This window comes from Balaenoptera borealis (genome assembly GCF_965194805.1).
Source record: "Balaenoptera borealis genome assembly, chromosome: 5".
Lineage (NCBI taxonomy): Eukaryota > Metazoa > Chordata > Mammalia > Artiodactyla > Balaenopteridae > Balaenoptera > Balaenoptera borealis.
Window position 1 is genome coordinate 43378697 of NC_138862.1, and position 18974 is coordinate 43397670.

The 18974-nt window shown below is 35.7% G+C and overlaps 1 long non-coding RNA gene across 1 annotated transcript in view; it reads right to left on the reverse strand.

Moving 5' to 3' along the window:
* Positions 1-496: 496 nt before the first annotated feature.
* The window catches only part of LOC309628838, a 1199959-nt gene continuing 1181481 nt past the window's right edge, over positions 497-18974 (reverse strand). Inside the window, exon 2 of the long non-coding RNA XR_014244740.1 lies at positions 497-18886. This is a non-coding gene — a long non-coding RNA (uncharacterized lncRNA). The remainder of the gene's footprint in view (positions 18887-18974) is intronic.

Consider the following 18974-nt stretch of genomic DNA (forward strand, 5'->3'; position numbering starts at 1 on the left):
TCAAGTTCCACAGTCAACTCAAACTCGAAATGTCTTAAATCAAACATTTTTCTTCCCTATGAACCTTCTGCTAACCATCTTTTAATATGGAAATCTTATAATTATATTTAACACTTCCATCTGGCAAATCATCCCTCCTTTCCCATGTATTTGTCAAGTTCAATAAATTCTACCTCTAAAATGATTTTCAAATCTGCCTTTTTCTATCTGCACTTCCCCAGGTTTTCATTATTACTTACCCAAATCACTGAATCACTTTCTAACAGGTTTTTCTGCTACCACTATCTCTTTCTTTTGATATCACTTTGTATAGCTGCCAAAATTCTCCATGATGTGAATGTGACTACTATGATTTAAAAGACCTTCATATAAAGTAAAATTCAAATTATTTAGCGTGCCATCCAACCCCCTTTACAATCTAGCTTCAACTTTACTGTTTAGGCCAGTGCTTCTTAAACTGTCTGTAGAGAAGTCCAGGCCAGTTTTCCTTTCCTTCTTTCTTCCTTTTTTTTTTTTAATTGGAGTGTAGTTGCTTTACATCTTTTCCTTCTTTTAATCCATTGTGGGCAACAGTTTTATAAAATTCAACAAAAATTCTTTATCAGAAAAATTAACACTTGCTGGGGCATTGTAGCAATGTCAAATTACCATAGAAGTGTTTAAATAATCAGTCACATTTTCTCTAGTGTCTCGGACACTTCATAGTTTATAGTTCAGCAACAGTAGCATTGATCTAGGTTAGTATTTTGTCTTTCCCCATAATACTTTTTAAAACAAATTTATTTATTATTTTTGGCTGTGTTGGGTCTTCACTTCTGTGCGAGGGCTTTCTCTAGTTGTGGCAAGCGGGGGCCACTCTTCATCACGGTGCGCGGGCCTCTCACTATCGCGGCCTCTCTTGTTGCGGAGCACAGGCTCCAGACGCGCAGACTCAGTAATTGTGGCTCACGGGCCTAGTTGCTCAGCGGCATGCAGGATCTTCCCAGACCAGGGCTCGAACCCGTGTCCCCTGCATTGGCAGGCAGACTCTCAACCACTGCGCCACCAGGGAAGCCTGCCCCATAATACTTTTGTGTAACTTTTGTAGTAATCACACCAACTATTTGAGTAGTCTGATAAAAGTTAAAAAATGTTTGCTGAATAACTCATAGATGACATACATATAAAGAAATTAAACATAACTTTGGGTTTCCAAATTTGTAATTTTAGAATTTCGGTGTTATTGATAGTAATGCAAGAGTGGAAAAGTGAATATTTTAAAAATATTAGCTCCACAAATATAACACACAATTGGATCAAATTGTAAACTATTTCAACCATTTTGGAATGGTATTTGGTAATATTTATTAAAATGGAACATATATATCCTCTGTGACCCAGCAGTTCTACTACTAGGTGTAGTGAAATGGCAGGAGTGTTGTATGCTTCCCAGACATGTATAAGAATCTTTATATCAGCAGTATCCATAGTAGTCCCAAGCTGGAAACTGTCCAAATGTTCACCTACCATAAAATGCATTTTAAAAGTTGGTATATTCTCACTGTGGAATGTTACTTAGCAATGAATATAAACAAATTGCAACTATACTCAACCACATAATGGATATCTTAAACATAAAGGTGAATGAAAGGAGCCAGTTGCATAAAAGTATATACTTTATGATTCCATTTAAATCAAATACAAATAAAGGCAAAATTATTCTACCATGTTAGAAGCCAGGATAATAATTACTCTTAAAGGGATAGTAGCTAATAGTGAGCAAAACAGGTGCTTCTTAGATGATATTAATATACTATTTCTTGACATGTGTGCTGCACAGATACTCAGGCTCCCTTTATAAAAATTCATTAAACCATGCAGTTATGTTTTTTTTTTGTTTTTTGTGATGTATGTTGTACTTGAGTAAAAATTTTATTTTAAAATACTTCTAGACTGAGTTTGTGCTAATTACATGATATCTAAGAGGGAATTATCTATGGGCAGGTAATAATAAAGGACTAAAACATGAGAACTTACATACTGGAGTCAAAAGGAAACAGGTGACTGCTAAAACCATCCATATGGAGCAACTGTCATCTTGGATGAGTATGTGGAAAGCTCGAAAATGAAGTCAAATTGTCAACTATAAGATACCCAACATTTTCATGTCAGGAGGAAAAAACTGTAACAAAAAAAAGAGTCAAAGAAAGAGAGTAGAGGAAATATTAGATAAAATTTTCATGGGAGTTGAAGAAGCTAAGAATTTATTTTGAAGCTGTAGCAATTGTTCAGTGATAGCAGGAAAAAACAGGGCAAAATCAGTAAAACAATAGTGGAAAATCTTGTAAGGAATCACTGGTCTGTTTGGAGAAATGTCAGTGTTTTGGCAGCACTAAAGCAGCACTGGATAGTACCAACCAAAGGTGAAGTTCAAATGAGCTAAGCGAGCATCGTCCTGCAAATGCCTCCTCCGTGTAATTGGGCTGATGCATAAAGACATGTGCACGGTTTCCACTTAGTTCTCCAGCACGACAGGAGGACTCAGGTGGTTTATACAGTGGTGTGGCGCTACTCCTCGGGGGTCACAGGCCTGTGAGGACCGTCCAATTGTCCGTGGGGCGTGCTCTGGGGAATGGGATTGGCTGAGGCCAGGGAGAGGTAGGGTGGACACTCCTTTGGGACTTGGTGTTTCTGAGACACAGAGAGAAAACCCCACTGCAAAGTCCTATGGCCCTTGGTGGGTGAGCACCCCCAGGACGGCCTGTCTGCCTGGTGGGCAGGTGCGGCTGCCCAGAGGCCAAACGTGGGTGCGCTTGTGCCGGTCTGCACCTCTGCAGGGGGGTGGCCATGAAACATACCTTCTGTCTTGGAGCAATAGTTTTCTTTTCTCACTGTTGGTGTGACTTGCCTAGGAAATCATGTGGAACTGTTTATATTTACTTACAAAAATAAATCAGAGTTGGGATTAGTGATAAAATACATAGTGAAGAATGGAGGCAGGAGTCATTGCACACATTTTTAAATAGTTTTACTGGTAAATATGGGGAAAAAATAATGACTTGGCAACGAGCACTTACAAGGTTTTCTACAGTAAAAAATACATCTCCTTTGTAGTATAGTCTGAAGTCAGCCTGATTTCTCCAACTGCATTTTTCTTTCTCAAGATTGCTTTAGCTATTCGGGGTCTTTTGTGTTTCTAGACAAATTGTAAAAATTTTTGTTCTATTTCTGTGAAAAATGCCATTGGTAATTTGATAGGGATTGCATTGAATCTGTAGATTGCTTTGGGTAGTATAGTCATTTTCACAGTAATCAAGACAGTATGGTACTGGCACTGAAACAGAAATATAGATCAATGGAACAGGATAGAAAGCCCAGAGATAAACCCACGCACATATGGTCACCTTATTTTTGATAAAGGAGGCAAGAATATACAATGGAGAAAAGACAGCCTCTTAAATAAGTGGTGCTGGGAAAACTGGACAGCTACATGTAAAAGAATGAAATTAGAACACTTCCTAACACCATACACAAAAATAAACTCAAAGTGGATTAAAGACCCAAATGTAAGGCCAGACACTATAAAACTCTTAGAGGAAAACATAGACAGAACACTCTATGACATAAATCACAGCAAGATCCTTTCTGACCCATCTCCTAGAGAAATGGAAATAAAAACAAAAATAAACAAATGGGACCTAATGAAACTTAAAAGCTTTTACATAGCAAAGGAAGCCATAAACAAGACGAAAAGACAACCCTCAGAATGGGAGAAAATATTTCCAAGTGAAGCAACTTACAAAGGATTAATCTCCAAAATATACAAGCAGCTCATGTAGCTCAGTATCAAAAAAACAAACAACCCAATCCAAAAATGGGTGGAAGACCTAAATAGACATTTCTCCAAAGAAGATATACAGATTGCCAATGAACACATGAAAGGATGCTCAACATCACTAACCATTAGAGAAATGCAAATCAAAACCACAATGAGGTATCACCTCACACCAGTCAGAATGGCCATCATCAAAAAAGCTACAAACAATAAATGCTGGACAGGGTGTGGAGGAAAGGGCACTGTCTTGCACTGTTGGTGGGACTGTAAATTGATGCAGCCACTATGGAGAACAGTATGGAGGTTCCTTAAAAAACTAAAAATAGAACTACCATATGACCCAGCAATCCCACTACCGGGCATATACCCTGAGAAAACCATAATTCAAAAAAGTCATGTACCACAATGTTCATTGCAGCTCTATTTACAATAGCCTGGACATGGAAGCAACCTAAGTGTTCATCGACAGGTGAATGGAGAAGATGTGGCACATATATACAATGGAATATTATTCAGCCATAAAAAGAAACGAAATTGAGTTATTTGTAGTTGAGGTGGATGGACCTAGAGTGTCATACAGAGTGAAGTAAGTCAGAAAGAGAAAAACAAATACCGTATGCTAACATATATATATGGAATGAAAAAAAAAAAAAAAGGTTCTGAAGAACCTAGGGGCAGGACTGGAATAAAGACGCAGACGTAGAGAATGGACTTGAGGGCATAGGGAGGGGGAAGAGTAAGCTGGGACGAAGTGAGAGAGTAGCACTGACATATATACACTACCAAATGTAAAATAGATAGCTAGTGGGAAGCAGCTGTATAGCACAGGGAGATCAGCTTGGTGCTTTGTGACCCCCTAGAGGGGTGGGATAGGGAGGGTGGGAGGGAGGTGCAACAGGGAGGGGATATGGGGATATATGTATACATATAGCTGATTCACTTTGTTATACAGCAGAAACTAACACAACATTGTAAAGCAATTGTACTCCAATAAAGATGTTTTAAAAAAAAAGCTACACGGTATTTTCAAAAAAAAAAATAATCTAAGTTGACATTTACTACTAAAGTTGGCTTGTTCCAATTATGTGGAAACTTTGTTATAACAAAAATTTTCAATAAAGTACTCATTCTTGGAAGAAATCAGTCATTTCTGTATTAAATCATGATGAAAATAGAAGTGGGTTAAAGAGAACTAAACCATTATTATTATTATTTTGTTAAAATTATGTATTGTTCACTGCCCCTTCTTTGCATGAACTTTTTTTTTAAATTTAGGTGATAAGAAAAGGATTAACACACTGTTGGTAACTAGTGTTGATAGTCTTTTGTCTATCCTGGAATAAAAGTATTATTGGTTTGGGAAGATGTCAGAACTGAAAAGGTGTTCTGAAGAGTGCCCATATTGAGTAGTTTGGGATTAATTATTTTAAAAAAAAAAACCTATTTACTTAGTTACCTGCTGAAGAAATCTCTTCTGAACCCTTAGGACACCATTCCTGAAAAAATATGGATTTAGATAATAGCGTTATCTATGAATTAATTCTGAGATTAAGAGTATTACTATAGAGTTTCAATTTCCAATATGGAAGAGAATACTGAAGTCTCCTGTAATTAACAATTTTAAACTCTGAATAAAATACAAAAAAAAAAAAAAGAAAAAACCAACCCCACACAACAACAAAAACAAACAAAAGGTGAAAACTTCAAAACATAAAAACTACATAAAGACTTTGGAGAGAGAAAAAAAACAAGCAATTTTGGAGGAAAATTAAGATGTTGAAGAAGGGAAAAGTATGGAATGAGTTTTCATTTTTGAAGCTTTGGTATGAAGAGAGGGCCAGAGTTTTGAGATGATCACAGTAAGTCTGTGTACCAACAGTCACCGTATAAAGTTAATACAAAATTATTGACTATATTAGCTAGTCTGTGTATTATATCACCATGACTTAATTATTTTATAACTGGAAGTTTGTGCCTCTTAATTGCCTTTACCTATTTCACTCATTCCCCCACCCTCCTCCTCTCTGACAACCACTGGTGTATTCTACGTATCTATGACTGTTTCTGTTTTGTTATGTTTGTTCATTTGTTTTCTTTTTTAGATTTCACATATATGTGAAATCATATGGTATTTGTCTTTCTCCACCTAATTTATTTCACTTAGCATAATACCCTCTCGGTCCATTCATGTTGTTGCAAATGGCAAGACTTCATTCTTTTTTATGGCTGAGTAATATTCCATTGTGCCTATATGTGTGTATGTGTGTGTGTTTATCACTTCTTCTAATCATTTATCTATCAATGGACACTTCAGTTTCATCCCTAGCTTGTCTGTTGTAAATAACAGTAATAAACATAGAGGTGCATATATCTTTTCAAATTATTGCTTTTGTTTTCTTCAGATAAATACCCAAAAGAGGAATTGCTGGATCATATGGTAGTTTATGGTAATTCTATTTTTAATTTTTTAAAGAACCTCCATATTGTTTTCTATAGTGGCTGCAACAACTTACATTCCCACCAACAGTGCATGAGGGTTCCCTTTTCTCTACATCTTCACTGGCACTTGCTTTTTTGTGTCCTTTTGACCATAGCCATTCTGAGGATGTGAGGTGATATCTCATTGTGGTTTTGACTTGTATTTCTCTGATGATTAGTGATGTTGAGCATTTTTTTCATTTGCCTATTGGTTATCCATATATCTTCTTCAGAAAAATGTCTTTTCATGTCTTCTGCCCATTTTTAATTGGATTGTTTGGTTTTTTGATATTCAGTTGTATGACTTCTTTACATATTCTAGATATTAACCACTAATTGGATACATGATTTGCCAATATCTTCTCCCCTTCAGTACGTTGCCTTTTTGTTTTGTTGCTGGTTTTCTATGCTGTGAAAAGGCTTTTTAGTTTGATGTAGTCTCATTTGCTTATTTTTGCTTTTGTTGCTTTTGACTGAGGAGACAGATCTAAAAAATATCACTAAGACCAATATCAAAGAGTGTACAGCCTATGCTTTCTTGTTGGAGTTTTATTGTTTCAGGTCTGACATTTAAGTCTTTAATGCATTTTGAGTTTATTTTTGTATATATGTAAAATAGTGGTCCACATTCATTCTTCTGGATGTAGCTGTCCAGTTTTCCCAACACCATTTATTAAAGACACTGTCTTTTCCTCATTGTATATTCTTGCCTCTTTTATCATAGATTAATTGACCATACGTATGTGGGTTATTTCTGGGCTTTCTGTTCTGTTGATCTATATGTCTATTTTTTTGTGCCAGTACCATACTGTTTTGATTGCTATAGCTTTGTACTGGAGTTTGAAGTCCAGGAGTGTGATAACTCCAGTTTTGTTTTGTTCTTTTATTTCTCAAGATTGCTTTGGCTATTTGGGGTCTTTTATGGTTTCATACAAATTTTAGGATTATCTGTTCCAGTTCTGTAAAAAATGCCATTGGTTTTTTTGATAGGGATTGCTTTGAATCTGTAGATTGCTTTGGGTGGTATGGCTATTTTAACAACATTAATCCTTACAATCCATGAACATGGCATATTTCTCCATTTATTTGTTTTGTCTTTCCCTTCATCAGTATCATAGTTTTCAGAATACAGGTCCTTGGTTAAATTTATTTTTGATGTGATTGTAAATGGGATTGTTTTCTTAACTTCTCTTTTTGAAAGTTTGTTATTAGTGTACAGAAACACAACAGATTTTTATATATTAATTTTGTATCCTGCAGCTTTACTGAATTTATTTATTAGTTCTAATAGTTTCTTTGGCATCTTTAGGGTTTCCTATACATAGTATCGTATCATCTGCAAATAGTGACAGTCTTACTTCTCTTCTAATTTGAATGCCTTATATTTCTTTTTCTTGTTTAATTGCTTTGGTTATCACTTCCAGTACTATGTTCAATAAAATTGTCAGTGAGAGTGGATATCCTTGGCTTATTCCTGATCTTAGAGGAAAAGCTTTCAGCTTTTCACTGTTAAGTATGATGTTAGCTGTGGGTTTGTTATGTATGACCTTTATTATGTTGAGGTACATTCCCTCTATACCCACTCTGTTGAGATATTTTTTATCATAAATGGATGTTAGATTTTGTCAAAAGCTTTCTTTGCATCTACTGAGATGATAATGTGATTTTTATCCTTCATTTTGTTAATGTGGTATATCACATTGATTCATTTGTGGACGTGGAACCATCCTTGCACCACTGGAATAAATCCCATTTGATCATGTTGTGTGATCTTTCTAATGTATTGTTGGATTTATTTTGCTAATATTTTGTTGAGGATTTTTGCATCTACATTGATCAGTGATATTGGCCCATAATTTTATTTTTTTGTAGTATCTTTGTCTTGTTTTAGTATCAGGGTATTGCTGGCTTCATAGAATGAGTTTGGAAGTTTTCCTTCCATTTCAGTTTTTTGGAATATAATTGTTTGTAGTAGTCTCTTATGATCCTTGGTGTTTCCATGGTATTCATTGTAACTTCTCTTTCCTTTTTTATTTGTGCTCTTCCTCTTCTTTTTTTTTTTAATGAGTCTGGTTAAAGTTTGTCAATTTTGTTTATGTTTTCAAAGAACCAGCTCTTAGTTATGCTGATCTTTTCTGTTTTTTTAGTCTCTGTTTCATTTATTTCCACTCTGATCTTTATTATTTTTTTTCCTTCTGCTAAATTTTGGCTTTGATTGTTGTTCTTTTTCCAATTTTTTTTTAGGTAGAAAGTTAAGTTTTTTAATTTGGGATTTTTCTTGTTTATTCAAGTAAGCTTGTATAGCTATAAACTTCCCTTTAGAACTGCTTTTGTTGTATCCCATGGATTTTGGAAAGTTGTGTTTCCATTTTCATTTGTTTCAAGGTATTTTAAAATTTCTTCTTTAATTTCTTCATTGACCCAATGGTTTTTTAGTAGCATGTGTTTAGTTTCCATGTGTTCGTGTTTTTTTCCAGTTTTCTTGAAAATGATTTCTAGTTTTATAGGGTTGTGGTCAGAAAAGATGCTTGATATGATTTCAGTCTTTTTAAAATTATTGAGACTTATTTTGTGGCTTAATGTGTGATCTATCCTGGAGAATGTTTCATGTGCACTTAAAAAAATGTGTATTCTTCTGTTTTTGTATGGAATGTTCTTAACTTATCTATTAAATACATCTGATCAAATGTGTCACATAAGGCCAGCGTTTCATTATTGATATTCTGTCTAGATAATCTAGCCATTGCTGTAGTGGGGTATTAAAGTCCTCTACTATTATTAAATACTGTGCATTTTTCCTTTTATTTCTGTTAATATTGTTTTATATATTTAGGTGCTACTATTTTGGGTACATAAACATTTACAACTGTTATATCTTCTTGTTGGATTGATCCCTTTATCATTATGTAATGCCTTTCTTTGTTTCTTGTTAACAGCCTTTATTTTAAAGTCGGATATAAGCATTTTTTTCTGGTATAAGTGCTGCCACCCCAGTTTTCTTTCTGTTTCCATTTGCATGGAATATCTTTTTCTATCCTTTCAATTTTAGTCTGTGTGTATCTTTAGAGCTGAAGTGAGTCTCTTGTAGGCAGCACAGATGGTTCTTGTCTTTTTATTCATTAAGCCCACCCTATGTCTTTTGCTTGGAGCTTTTAGTTCATTTCATGTAAGTAATTATTGACTGGTGTGTACTTATCGCAATTTTGTTCATTGTTTTCTGGTTGTTTTTGTATTTTCTGCTCTATTCCTTTCTTCTTCTCTTGCTCTCTTCCTTTGTGGTTTGATAACTTTCTGTGTGTTATGTATGGATTCCTTTCTCTTTATTTTTTTGTGTATCTACTATAGGTTTTTGCTTTGTAGTTACCATGAGGTCGTGTATAATAAGCTATGTATACAGCAGTCTATTTTAAGTTAATGGTCACTTAAGTTCAAATGCATTCTGAAAACACTACATTTTTACTCCTCCTTCCCACCATTTACATTTTTGATGTCATATTTCACATCTTTTTATTCTGTGTGTCCCTTAACTAATTACTGTAGTTATAGTTGATCTTACTACTTTTGTCTTTTAACCTTCATCATACTAGCTTTGTAAGTGACTGATTCACTACCTTTACTATATGTTTGCTTTTATTAGTGAGCATTTTTCTTTCATATATTTTCTTAGTTCTAGTTATGACCTTTTCTTTTCCACTTATAGAAGTCCCTTAACATTTCTTGTATGGCTGGTTTAGTGGTGATAAACTCTTTTAATTTTGCTTATCTGGAAAGCTACTTATTTCTCCTACAATTCTGAATGATAAACTTTCTCAGTGGAGTATTCTTGGTTATAAGTTTTGTTTCTTTTAGAACTTTGAATATATTGTGCCATTTCCTTCTGGTCTGTAAAATTTCTGCTGGAAAATCATTTCATACTTTTATGGGGGTTCCCTTGCAAGTTGTTTTCTTTCTTTTTTTGCTGCCTTTAAGATTATTTATTTATTTAAAAATTTTGACATTTTAACTATAATGTGTCTTGGTGTGGATCTCTTTAGGTTCATCTTTTTTGAGACTCTCCATGCTTCCTGGACTTGAATTTCTGTTTCCTTCATCATATGATGGAATTTTTCAGCCAGTATTTCTTCAAATAAGTTTTCTTTTTCTCCCTCTGATTTCCTTCTGGAACACCTATAAAGCAAATGTTAGTACACTTGATGATGTTCCAATGATCTCTTAACCTATCCTCATTTTAAAAATTCCTTTTTTTTTTTTTGCTGTTCCAATTGGGTGATTTCCACTACCCTGTCTTCCAGATTGCTGATCTGTTCTTCTGCCTCATATAATCTGCTATTGATTCCATTTAGGGTATTTTTCTTTTCAGTTATTGTATTCTTAACTCTGATTGGTTCTTTTTATATTTCCTGTCTCCTTGTTGAAATTCTCATTGTGTTCATCCATTTTTCTGCAAAGTTCAGTGAGCAACTTTATAACCATTATTTTGAACTCTGTATCAGGTAGATTACTTATCCCTGTTTTATTTAGTTTGTGTGTGTGTGTGTGAGGTTTTGTCTTGATCTTTCATTTGGAACACACTTCTTTATCTCCTCACTTTGCCTAACTCTCTGTATTTGTTTCCATGTATAATATTGGGTAGATCAGCTACATCTCCAGTCTTAAAGAAGTGGCCTTATGTAGAAAATTTCCTGCTTATAAGAGAAATACCCTCTGTTCACTAGAGTCAACTGGTCCTGGGGTATCCTGTGCATAGGCTGAATATGCCTTCCTGTTGTGCCAATGCCACAGTTGCTGCAGGTGCTCTAGTGGGTGGGACTGGCCCCCAGGACAGCTGGGTGTGAGGACTGTTGGTGCTTTAATGGGTGCATATAGTCCCCAGTGGGCCTGGCTCTGAGGCTTGGCCATGGTTACTGCCCTTATGGGCAGTGTCGGCCCTGGTGTGGATGGTTGTGGGGGTCAGTTGTAATATTTGAGAGTGCACTGGTGAGTGGTGCTGATCCTCTGAGGTGGGAGCTGCTTTAGGTGGGTGCTGGTTTTAACTGAGGCTGCCTGCCAGGAGTGGTGGGGAGCAGCTTTGGAGCTGCTTTGGAGGGGGCAGGCAGATTCGATGGGGTTGGTCCTCAGGAAACTGCTATGGTGGGGAACATGGCGTTAGCTAGGTTGGTGTAGAGTGACAGAAATGGCATCCACCAGCACTGTGCCAACTATATGGAAGGAGAGTAAAAAAAAAAAAAAAAAAAATTGGCATCTGCCAATGCTTCTGTCCCTGGAGAATGTTCCACCAGATCACTGTCCCTCCACACACACCCTGAAAGTAATCAATATCTTCTTGTATGACCCAGGTGCTCTCCAACCTACTGCCTCTGCACTGGGAATGAATATGTGAGTTTGTGTGTGAGCTCTTCAAGAGCAAAATCCTGATTTCCTATAGCCCTTGGGCTCTTCTGGACATAAGCCCCACTGGTCTTCAAAGCCAGACATTATGGGGTCTTTTCCTTCCAGCGTTAAGTCCCCAGGTCTGGGGAACTCATATGAGGCCCGAACCCCTCTCTTCATAAAGAGGACCTCTGTGTTTATGATATCTCCTTCCATCTGTGTGTCATGCACTGAGAGTGTGGGTCCTGACTAGACTGCATCCTACCAATCTCAATGTGTTTTTTCTTTACACCCTTGTAGAAGAGTTGTTTGGTTAATCTTCAGGCTGTTTTCAGAGAGAATTATATTATGTGTAGCTGTAGTTTTTGTGTGTCTGTGGGAGGAGGTGAGCTCAGGATTTCCCTACCCCACCATTTTGATCCTGCCTCCTAAAACAACAGATTTTGAAAGCACCAGAGAATAACACATTGCATAGAAGGAAATAAAATTTAAAATTCTGTAGGGTTTTCATCAGAGACTATAATAACCAGAAGTAGTGAAACAAGATCTTTAATGTAGTGACAAAATTAGAAGTTGTGCTGTGTGCTGTTTTCTCTGAGACCACATTTCCCATGGGATGCTTGCAGCTAATGACTGAGTACAGAATGGACACTAAGGCAGGCCCAATACTATAATATATGGGATTTTTCTGCGTGCTGACTTTGGGTCCAGAACTCCTCATCAGCCTGGCCAAAACTTTGTTAGAACTATGCTATATTCTGAGACTCTTCCCTCGCAGTCCCTCTTTCTTCCCTCTCTCTCCTTCGCAAAGGTTAGACCTGCATCATAATCTGATAGTTCTCCTTACTTTTCTGACTCTCTGTTTTCTCTGGCATAGTCATTTATACCCCAAACCTCTGGTGCATCTAATTCCATTCTGACATTTACTTCTTGGAGGATCAGAACTAATGCAATAGGCAGCTTTCTTCTCCTTTTTCTAGAGCTGATGAAAGAGGAGTCTGTTTTATAGAGCACACCTCTAGGAAAATACTAAAAGGAAGAAAAATATTAGAAAACTTCTTACTTTGGTCTTTATCATTTTGTAGGTTAAGGGAGTTAAAAGCCCTTTAAATATTCTGCCCCTCTATTTTTCTGTTTCTGAATGATAAGAATATATTTTATGCCCCTGGAACTTCTGTTCTGAAGCCTCTGTCCTAGAAATGCATTACTGCACAACCAATGGTATTGAAAAGGCTGAATGAGAGAGTTGAATTAGGTAATAACATTAGAAAAATATTGAGCTGCTGGTACATAAAATTCTTCTATATTATTGTTTGAGAAATTATAGGTATTGTGTTAAGAAGTTAAATAGATTTTTACAAAAAACCCTCATTAAGAATTTTAGTGTTACTATGTATTAATACTTTGAAAATAAAATTAAGTATTGAGCATCTAAAAAGTTTTAATTAACTGATCAATTTTAAAGTTATTAAGAATAATTTTACTTTCTGAAAATAGCTTCATGTTATTTTAAAAACTTATTCTCCACCTTCATTGCTTATAACCCGTCACTTAAAACTTTTAACTTTATCCTGTTATAGTTTTCCATTTTCACTGTCATCACCCTAACATAGATCTTCAGCTTTTCATATCTAGAGTGCTGAAATAACCTTTGAACTTCTTTCTCTGACCCAGCTGTGGTAAGTAACAGTCTTTGGAGTCAGAAACCTGAGTTCCAACCCCTTTGTTGTATCATGCTAACTTTGTGATTATAGAAGTATAAACTTAAAGTTTGTATGTCTCCATTTCTCATCTGTTCAAAAGTTTAAATGGAAATATATACACAAAGCATAAGTGACAGGTCTTGTACTTGTCTGCACCAAGTCAATGATGAATATTGTCATAAAAGTACCTATTTCTAGCATCACACTGCTTGAAATCCTTCAATGTTTTCCCATTTGCTTTGGAATCAGCCTTAATTTTTCTTTTGATCTTAACTACTTATAATTGCTCTTTCCTAGTTTTCCACTTGACAGATATTTATTGAGCACCTACTATGTGCCAGGTATGGCAATTTATTTCTGTTCCCAACATATACAACCAGCTCCAAACTCTGGAGAGGGCTGGCTTCTCACTGTACCATCAGAATGTTTGGTTTGTGTCTGCTTCAGAATCTTCCCTTCTCTATTATACCCTTTACTTTAATTTTATTTCCCCCAAAAGTATTTATTAAATACCTAATATGTGCCATACATTGTGCAAGAGACTGACAGCACACACAGCAAAGACAGTTTTACTCTCAAGTTACTTACAGATTAGTGAGGAAAACATACAACTAAATTGGAAGTTAAAAGTCCCTGTGTTAAGTTCTATTATAATAGAAAGTACCATGTGCTTTTGGACAGCAAAAAGAAGGAAATACCCAATATTAGCCTGAATCTGAAATCTGAAGAATGAAAATGGATTAAGTATGGTTGTGGGAGGGAGTTTAGAATGGGGCATGTAGGTAATGTGGCCAGTGATGGGAGAAATGTGAGCAAGAACTTTCAGGGAGAGGGTGCAAGTTGCGAGGTGCCCATTGGCCAAGAGAAGATGTGGTATTTTCCATGAACTAAAATAACTTTATTATAATTAGACCATAGTGTGAGTGAAAGAGTGCTTAAAAAATGAGGCCAAAGAGGTAATCAAAAACAAGATCATATAGAACGATGTAAGAACTTGTTAAATAATTTAATATTTTCCTAAGGACAGTGGGAAGGGATTTAAGCAGGGGAATGGCAAACGTAGATTTGAGTTTTAGGAAGATCATCTGATTAGAACTGACTGAATGGGGCAAGAATGAAGAAATTGAGAAGATTAGGGACCCATGGAAAATACTCAAGGTAAAAGGTAATAATGGCCTGAATTAGGTAGTTCAATAAGACTAGAGGACTAGAGAGATATGGATATGATTTTACATTTATTTGTGATATCATTTTAATTTTATTTTTCATTTTAATCTAAGCTCCACAGAGTGCTGTTTTTGCTTGTCATGTATTTTTCCATGCATAGAAAAGTGCCAAGAATACATAATATTTCAAGATATATTTTTGAAATATAAGATATTGAAAGATAGATTAGAAAAAAAATTAATATTTGAAAGTTGGCAAGAAATGTGACTGTTTCAACATGGGAGCCAAAAAAATCTAGTAACATGTCTTGGTCTGGCTTGACCAAATAGGTACATGATGGCACAAATAACTAAGAAAGATAATACAGGAGATGGAATACAGGTTTAGTGAAGAAGAAAATAAGAGCAGTTTTGGATATATTGAGTTCCAAATGACTGGAGAATTAGCGTTTGCAGATTTCTAGTAAACATCATTTGAATATTGAGATCTTGAGCTTAAAAGCTAGATCTGAGCTGGAGACAGAGCTCTAATAGTTAAGAACAATACATGTCACTCGTACAGTAATTAAATGTTGCAGGCCTGGTTCCAATTTATATATATTTATATATATATATAAATTTAATACAACAATGTTATAAAATAGGTATGATGTTATTAGCCCCATTTCACAAATGGTAAATTTGAGGTTTATTGAAATTAAGTGTTTTTCCCAAGTTTACACAGCTCACAATTGGTGGAGCTGTGATTTGAACCCAAACAGTCTATATCCAGCATCACATGGTTTTAACTGCAATGACGCACTGCCTCTCCTTTAATAACTTGTTAATATAGATGATAGCTAAAGCTGAGGAACTTAACACAATAAGTCAGGGAGATGCTATTGTCAAAAATGAGGTGATGATAAGAAACACAACCTTAGGGCTGAGAATAGAAATATTGTCAATAAATGTGACTATAATATGATCAGAAAGAAAGTGGGGTTGGAGGGACCAGAAACCACAGTGTCACAAAGACAAAAGGAGAGAAAGTTTCAAGTATTGAGCCTACAGAGAGTGTCAAAAGCTACTGGAAACTCATGAAGATAAGTATTACCAAGTTTTCTTGGCAAAAAAGAAATCATTGGTGATCATGGAAGAAGTAGCTTCAGCACTGTGGTAGAAAGGGAAACCTGTCTTTAGAACTGTGTGGTTGGAGATGAAGTAGAAACACAAATGTAAAAAATGTATTTTAAAGTCTTAAATGGAGGAGAGAGAAAGGATAGAAGTTGAGCATTAAATGGAATTTAGGAAGTGTTTATGTGGTTGGTGTTGTTTGTATAAAAGAAAAATTTACTCATGCTTAGGGTATGATAGAAAGAAACCATGTGAAGGGACCAGGCTTAAATCATATGCATGAGGAGGTTGGGGCGGTGCGGGGGGTAGGCTTTCCCTAATGAAAATGGCATAGAGCCCACAATGGGTACAAATGTAGGATGTTGTGGTGAGAAATAGAAAGTGTCATTTTTGAAAGCTGATACTTTGTGGAGTAGAAGGTAAGCTCATCTGTTGCATAAAAGGCAGTTGTTTGCCAAGAAGAAAGATGAGACAGAGAGAGAGAGAAAGGGAATTGAGACATAGGATCACCTGCCTTGTTTTCTAATCGGTGCCTACTAGCCCTTAGATACCTTTTGGAAAAATTTTCATAGCTGATAAATTCAGGTAAAAGAAATCACTGTTTATTACTATATTGTGTTATTCTCAAATTCAAATGCAGAACTTTAGTGATGTAGGATGGACTTGCAGTTAAATTCTTTTGCCTAACAGCCTAAGGCTTCAATAAAATTACAAACAAATGGCTTACTTAGTCCCTTTTCTTTAAAGATATATCCAAAATCTCAGATTTTAAGATTCCGATGGAAAAGAAAAGCAAGTTAAGACTAATCATACCAGTTAATGTGCTAAACAAACAACAATTTAAAAATGTAATTCCTACTAACAGCCCAATCAATATGTTGAATAATTCATAAAAACTTCCCACCTTCTTGGACTGGAATAAAGACAACAAGGAGTGGAGCACAGGAGAAATAGAGAACATTAAATTTTTCTTGGTAAATTATGGATTCAAAATTTAAGATGTCAACTTTTGACACAGACTTCGGGAAAATGTAGAAAAAACTTATCCTAGCAGATTATATGGACTCCTGGAAGTGTTGAGGATACAGGAAACATTAGAATATACAAGAGACATAACCCATGCCACTGCATGATTTTTATCTTGCTCAATCAGTAGCCTGATATAGTTATGGAGAAATCAGGCAATTAAACTGATTCTGGGTTGAGGCTTGTCTAGTTGCTGGTAAGGAAAGACTGTAGAACAAGAAAATTGATACTAAAAGAAGTTAAGTTAAAAAATAAAGATATAAAACAGAAGATGACTTGGGAAATATTAGAGATTTTAAGATATTGGAAATTTCTACATAGTAAAGATGTACTGGGAAGCACCTGATTTTGAAAGTATGAAAGACAATAGGTCTTGATTACAAGAGGATGTTTCCTATATTTTTTTAAATGGAGTATTTCCATATGATGACACATTAAAAAATTTATCTGTGAAAGATGTAATGGTTTGGATTATTGTTCAACAAATATTCGCTCTCACCTCCTCTGACACTGTGGATAGAATATACTTTTGTGCTCCATTTATGTTGTGTTTGAATTGGCTGATGGCATGTAAGCAGAAATGTCTATATGCCGGTGATTAGCTTAGGTCTTGGAAAGTGTCACATATTTCAGTTTCCTTTTTTATACTTCTCATGTGCCATTGATACAATAAACTGAGTAACTTTATGGTTCCAAAAGAGTCAGAGACCTGAGAAGCAGAGCTGCCCAAGTTAAATTTCAGCCCTGCCTCTGGAAACAGAGTCACCCTGACCAACTTGTAAACCCATAGTCTGAAGAAAAGGCTTTCCATGTGATCTGAGGACCTGGGAGTGTGATCATTGATGCTTATTTCTTAATGTCATGGAGTTATGGGATGATTTCTTATGAAACAAATGTCTGTTGAGAGTGTCGACTGAAAAAAATCCACAAGGTGAGAGTTGTGAGTTAAATTTTATTTTGGGGCAAAATGAGGACCAGAGCCCAGGAGACAGCATTTCAGATACCTCTGAGAAACTGCTCCAAAGAGGTAGCGGGCAGGTCAGTATATATGTGATTTTGGTGCAGGGGGAGTACATGCAATCAAGCACACATTTTTGCAGAAGGTTGCTGCTGGTCATGAGGAGCAAATGTCAACATGAAGGATTTTAGTGCTTTTCTAGTTATGAGGAGATGCAAGAATTGGGCTCATAAAATCTTCTTCTGAAAATATCTGTCTTAAGGCCTGTTCTGGCAGTTTTCCCCAGAGCATAGAATGCCTCATTCCTGGTCTCCACCCTGAACTCTTTTCAGTGTGTGTTGAGGGTCAGTGGTCACAGCAGCTTGTGATTTAATCCTTGTAGAGGCAGATGGCAAGTGCCAAGTTTTAGTTGGCAAGGGAAAAGTACAATGATGGAGTAAAATGGAAGGGAAAAAAATCTCTGATGATAAGAAAGTCAGAAAATTGAATGCTGAAGTGTTTGAAAGAACCTGAATGTTAATAGTATTCGGGGTGCCGAGGAAGACAGAACAAGATCTTAAAGTCTTCAGTGAATTAGTATGAGGAAGGGAGTTTGGAAAATGAAAATATTTAAGAGAGAAAAAGAAAGAGAGGATATTACAATAGAATGGCAATAACTTCAAAAAGCAGGCATTTTTAACATGAGGATGAAGTAATGATCTGGAAGTAGTACTAGAAGGCATAAGGAAACCAACTCCACTTTTTTTCTTTCAGTTTTATTGAGATCTAATTGACATATAACACTGTGTAAGTTTAAGGTGTATTGACTTATATACACTGAAAAATGATTACCACTTTAAGTTTAGTTAATATTCATTATCCCATGTAGGTAAAAAATAAAATAGAAAAAAAAAATTTTTTTTCATTGAGATGAGAATTTTTAGGCTCTACTGTCTTAGCAACTTTTCTATTCTTAAGTGTGTGGGGTGTCAAAGAAAGTGAAGCTTTAAATTGAAAAGTATATTAGTCAAGGTTCTGCAGAGGAACAGAACCAATAGGTTCTTCCTCCTTCCCTCCCTCCCTCCCTCTCTCTCTTTCTCTCTCTCTTTCTTTCTCTCTTTCTTTCTTTCTTTTTCTTTCTTTCTTTTTTCTTTCTTTTTCTTTCTTTCTTTCTTTCTTTCTTTCTTTCTTTCTTTCTTTCTTTCTTTCTTTCTTTCTTTCTCTTTCCTTCCTTCCTTCTTTGCTTCCTTCCTTCCTTCCTTCCTTCCTTCCTTCCTTCCTTCCTTCTCTCTCTCTCTCTCTCTCTCTTTCTTTTTTGGAATTGGCTCAAACATTTATGGAGGCTGAGAGGTTGCAAGATCTGCAGT